At 43.2% G+C, this 6,194-nt stretch overlaps 1 pseudogene; it reads right to left on the bottom strand.

Annotated features, from left to right (window-relative positions):
* Positions 1-3,609: 3,609 nt before the first annotated feature.
* LOC136637147 (5S ribosomal RNA) lies at positions 3,610-3,728 on the bottom strand (annotated as a pseudogene).
* Between the last annotated feature and the right edge of the window lie 2,466 nt (positions 3,729-6,194).

The following is a 6,194-nucleotide window of genomic DNA, read 5'->3' as shown; positions in this document are numbered from 1 at the left end:
AGCACTTGGCACTTTTTCTTTAGAAAAAAGATGAGTAAGGAAAGACAGAGTAGAGCCTTCTATAATTATGGAATGGGAAAAGTGGCTAGAGAACAGTTTTTTCTTCCTTTCAACATTAGAACCCTTCAGCTTAAAGTGACAGGCAGGAGATTTGGGAGTACATACATTTTTCCACTCAAAGTAGAATGAATGTATATGGTACTCCTTGTCACAAGATGTGGTGATGGCCATAGGCTTAGATAACTTTAAAAGGCATTTAGAGAAGAGGTCGATCCGTGACTATTTGTCATTATGTCTATAGAGAGGTATCCTATTTAAAGGCAGTATGCCAATGAACACAGGACAGGACTATTGCTTTCAAGCCCTGCTTTCAGGCTTCCTTGTGGGAAGTAGGGTAGCAGACCAAGTGGATCTTGCATCTGATCCAGCAGAGCTGTTTTTACGTTCTTGTGACTGGGGGATGTACACAAGTACTACCGTTTTGCTGAGTGTACCAGACTGTTCTGGTCTCACTATGTTTTAGTTCAAGAGTGGCCCCCCTGGATTTTTGGGGTTCCTTAGGTATTTATTTATTACATTTTTATACCGCCCTTCCTCCGAACAGCTCAGGGCGGTCTACACAGCTGCTCCCCTCCTTTTGTCCTCACAACAACCCTGTGAGGTAGGTGAGGCTGAGAGAAAGTGACTGGCCCAAGGTCACCCGGGAAACGGACGACCTTTCCAAGGTTGCCTTTTTTCCTCTTATGGTCCAATCCTATCCATGCAATATGTTGGCTGATCTTATGGGCTGCTAGCGTATCATGCAGGCTGCTATTCCACCAGCCATTCCATGGATCTTCAGTTTACTGGTAGCAGGTAACAGCAGGTAAGCCCCGTGCCCCCAGCAGCAGGCTGCAGATGGCTGAACATGCATGTTGATGGCTGAACTGGGTTGGGGTGGATTGGGGGCAGGATGGGGTGGATCTTGGTGACAGCGGCGTTTGCGATGTCTAAAGCTCCTGTCCCAGCTCTTAGCTTAAATATGAATGTAGCCTTTATCATAAGAACATAAGAACAGCCCCACTGGATCAGGCCATAGGCCCATCTAGTCCAGCTTCCTGTATCTCACAGCGGCCCACCAAATGCCCCAGGGAGCACACCAGATAACAAGAGACCTCATCCTGGTGCCCTCCCTTGCATCTGGCATAGCCCATTTCTAAAATTATCAATTACATTTTGCATTTTTGCACATTTTGCATTTGTTTATTGCTGGCATTTATTGAGCAATATTTCAAATGATTCATGTAGATTGGAACTTTAAGAAGTCTTTCTTCTGTCAGGATGAAAGACCAGGGATGAAGGCTTATGGTAGATCCTAGAGTTTGACTTACCACCCATTTTGAAATCTTTCATTATTTCTTAGTTATGTGTCTGATTTCCTGTGGGAAGGGGCAACTATATCACCATATTATGGCTGTTGTTGTTGGCATCCTTCAGTCTCGGAAGACTATGGTATCGCACTCTGAATTGTGGTTCTGGAACAGAGTGTCCTCTCCAGTGCGCGAAGCCTGGATAAAGTAGATATGGGGGATAGACTGTTTCCCATGCAGCAAATCCTCCCTCGCCACGTCGCTGAAATGGTCCAATGGAAAGGCAGAAGCCAATACGGTTGGTTCCAGCGGCGTAACAGGAGTTGCCAGAACGTGACTGTGCTCAGCCGCGAACTGCCTCAGGGACTCCGGCTCCGGATTTTGCCTCGAGGTTGACTCCTGAAGCCTTTTCCATAACTGGATGTAGCCACGAGGAAGTGGAGGTTTGGGATCAGAGTTTTCCTTCTCTCAGATGAGCTGCCTTCCCAGGCTAACGAGTCCCATCTACCCGGTGGCTGTTTTGTCACCTCTTACGACAAGTACAGCCAAACTGAGGGCCTATTCTTACCCCCAGCCCCCAAGGGATATTATGGCTACAGATTTATTTAGAGGTAAAATGCAATTTAATAGCTAAACGATTTTGAGCACAATCCTATGCTTGACTCCTCAGAAGTAAGTCCCACCGTCTTCTATAGGACTTACTTTCAGGAAAGTGTGCATAGAATTGCAACCTTTGTTTTCTTTTACAAAGCGAGGTGGGAGGAAGCAATGGAGAAATAGATTTCGAAATAGTGTAAAGTAGGTGTTGGATGCTGACTCATTGGTCCCTGCAGATCTCCTTCTTCTGAAATGCGTCATAACATAACATAAAGAAGAACGCATGTCCTCTTATGAGTTGGCTTTTCTTAAGCAAGGTCACTACTTGTCTCATTTTGTATGTTTGTGCAAGATTATTATTATGATGACATTCACTAATTTGCAAGCTATTTAAAGTTCTTGTTTAATGTCAATCAAAAGAGGAGACATAATTATAATATGAAAGAAAAGGCTTTGTTTTCTGGGCTATGGAAATACTGACAAAGGCCACAATCCAGCCAAATTCAAGCATGACTTCAATAGGGCATTGCCTAGAGACAATATTTAACGATAACTCAGCATTGTCACTAGAGGCCACGGTGCCCAGACCAGTGACATTGTGATGTCATGATGCTGACATCACTTCCATGTTCTCCTCTCTCATGGACATCTTTTTCCTCTCCTGAGGAGGCACCGGTGATGGTAGCCTTGCTTATCTGACCTTGCGATTTTGCAGTCTGTTTACCCATCTCTAGATCACCTTCTTGTGTTTTGGCAACCTCATGGTTTGGCTTCTGCCCCCTTTCCTCCTACTTTTGAGACTCTACAAGAGCCTCCACTTGTTCAACTTCAATAGAAACTGTTCAGTGGTGCCTTCAAGTGGCATCCAGGGCACGTGCTTACATAAAATCATACTTTAGATACCTTAGATCTGATTGTCTCTAGTGGTGTACACAAGCTTTTCTTTTGTCTCGCTGTCCTCCCTGGTCATAACAGGTTTTGGAAGGACTACAAAAAAAACTACAAAACTTGTTTTACCTATTTTAACCCATTTCTGCCCAGCTCAGAGGTGTACACATTTTGTCCCTGCTGCATATATGCTAAGTTGGGCAGAAATGGCTTAAAATATTGCAGGCCTGATCTTTTCACATCACATGGAGTAGCACACGGGTGTTGCTTTCCTATATGCTCCATCCCTGTGTGTACATTATATGCAGCAACATGCGGTGTGGGGGCAGCAGGTGAGGCAGAACTGCCCTACCGGAATGCTTCAAAAAGCACTGACACAGAAGCTGTGAGTGTGCAAACACAACAGCAGCCAAAGTGTCTGGGTTGTGAGTGTTTGTGCACTCACAGCTTTGGGCAGCAGTGGCGGCACTTTTTGAAGAACTCTAGTGGGGCAGTCCTACCTCACCTGCCACCCACACACCTCACATCGCTGATTCTATGTATGTACCAGATGCCCTATTAGCATCTGTAAAAAGTAGGTTGTGCAAATGTTGTAGTACGTTCCTACATTGATAATACCAAGACGACACAATGCTCTTGGACAAAACCACATCCTTGGGCATCCCTCTTGGTTCTTTCCTGTAGCTATTATCAGAGCTCTGTAGCATGGACAACAGAAAAGCAGCATCTGTACCACTATGGTTGGCAACCTTCAGTCTCAAAAGACTATGGTATAAGCCTACAGCACCCGGTATTCCCAGGCGGTCTTCCATCCAAGTACTAACCAGGCCTGACCCTGCTTAGCTTCCAAGATCAGATGAGATTGGGCATGTGCAAGGTAACTGTACCACTGCAATAATAGATAAATCAACCCACCTGAGACCCAATGTTTCCTCTTGAAAGGCACAAACAAGCTCACCTAAATAATGACATTCAGCTTTGAATATTTCAGAAACAAAAACAAAGAAGAGGTAGATACATTTTAAATTATTTAGGGAAGCTCAGCAAATGTTGGGGGATGATTTGGGAAGCAAGACCTATATGGGAAGTCTAGAGTTATGATCATCCACCTGGAATACATTTGAAAATATGTATGAGGTGATCATAAGGAGGAGAGAAGACTATGTTTCTTCTTTATGGTTGAAAGGCCATAGATTTAAATTATAGGAAGAAATGGTTGTTTCTGACTACTGAGACCTAGAAGGCCCAGTGTGACTGTGAGAGGGCTGTAGTGATCTTCAATATCCTTATGCAATACTTGCAAATCTACCATGAGCTTTTAAGGGTGCTGGCTTTGACAGATGCTATTGCAGGAAATTTTTTTGGAAGTAGTTTTCTTTACTTGCAAAGAATGTTTATGTTGGGGAGCATAAAAAGTTATGACCCCTCCTCCACTTGCAGTCTAAAGTGATACAGTCTATCCTGCCACCTCAGAATTCTGCCACACTCTCCTACCTGTGTGCATCAGGCCTGAGAACTAGGCAAAGCCTGAGATGACCTACCTGTGAACAAAGACAGGGGCTCTGGAAGAATATTCACTTTATGCACCTCAAGGTCCTGTCCCCCTCCCCACTAATTTCTAGTGTCTTGGCTTATACACAGAAGTCACAGCTGAGGTGAATAAGCATGATCATCAAAACTCTTGTTGATCAACAGGTTAAGGAGCCACTTGCCTGTGGCAAAACTTGCACAGGAAAAAATGAGGAGCAGACCAATCCTAACTAGTACTGGCACTAATTGGGAGCTGTTTGGAAGTCTTCTCAGGGCAAAACAGACCTTACCCCTTCCTCCTTATCTAAGTAACACCCCAGCCTGCTCCATCAGACAACTCAGATCTCTGCCAGCTACTTAGGAAGTAGGTGGGGACAGACTGATACGAAGTACCTGAAAAACATGAAGTGCTGCTAAAATGTATTACTCCCCATCCCCTCAAACTATCTACTTCTCTTATTTAATCATCCTTTACCTGTACTGCGAAATGTTTTGTTTCTTAGGATATTTTTCACACATACGTCTTATGTGTGTATTTATTTTGGGGAAAAATCTTGTTCCATTTTAATGCCTTTTCTAGGGAACCTGAAGTGACTAACAGAAGAGAGGCAATAGAAAAATTTAGGTTCAGTTCAGTTTCACTGTTGTAGTTTTAATTCTCAGGTTTAGATGTGGTTCCAACACTAACAGACCAATCCTACATAACTCCCCCAATCCTACATAACTCCTTGTGTGGCGATGCCGTCACACCAAAGGGCATGCGCTGTATCTCTTGCATGACTCCTTGCATGAACACAATATATTTTGGGCACTAGGTAGTATCTTCCACATGCAAGGTAGAAGGGAGAATTTGGGGCTGCTATCCTGAATGTAGTTAAGATATTGAAATTTACATATCAATGGGATTTGTGATCTCACCAAGTACAGGTTTGCAACTTTAGAAATCAATAAAGAGGAGAGAATCACCTTTCTAATAGCACTGTAGGTGAATAAATTAGCAGTTGTGATGCAGGTGCATGAAAGGTATCGAAGAGAAACCAGGTATAAAATTCCAACATTCCCTTTAAAAGTCTGTCAACCTGATGTTATAGTCATCAGGAGCAAACTGAGATTCATAAATAGCTTGTTGCATAATGTGCGGTGAATACATTAAAGTGGAATGACATGCGCTTGTAGCAGTTGAGATGAAAAATGAGAATCGCTAATGAGTTAAATCTTTTAATTCTCTTGGACTCACGAAGCGTTTGACTGCATTGTTATTATGGCACGGCATAACTGTAGTGAATTTAGGCAGCAGAACTTGTGAGCCAGCAAGCAATCTACAGGCCTGTGTTAGATTAAAAAATTTCCAGGGTACAGAACAGACAGTGTTTGGATTGTAAAATTAACAATAAAACTTCCAAAACATCATGTTTAATTTAGTGTTCTGTTCCACCCTGCGGGGCAAAATCTGACAGTCATGCAAAGTACTGGAATCTGTCCAATAATCATTTGATGTTGTCATGCACAGTATGTTAAAATAAGAATAAGGGTGCAATCCTAAACCACTTTCCAGCACTGACATAAGGGCAATGCAGCTCCAAGGTAAGGGAACAAACATTGCCTTCCATTGAGGAGGCCTCCATGAGTGCCCCCCAACTGCAGGATGCAGCACATGCCCCATTGGCACAGCTATGCCAGTGCTGGAAAGTGGGTTAGGATTTGGGTCTAAGAGTTTTAATGCAGCTGTAATAGTACTATGTAGAATAAGAGGCTAGTTGTTTTGTTAAAGGTTTAACATTTTGATTTTTTTTACATATGATTTTTGTATCTACCAGTTACCTGGAGGAT

This window comes from Tiliqua scincoides, chromosome 1, assembly GCF_035046505.1.
Source record: "Tiliqua scincoides isolate rTilSci1 chromosome 1, rTilSci1.hap2, whole genome shotgun sequence".
Lineage (NCBI taxonomy): Eukaryota > Metazoa > Chordata > Lepidosauria > Squamata > Scincidae > Tiliqua > Tiliqua scincoides.
This window is presented reverse-complemented; position numbering and strand designations above follow the sequence as displayed.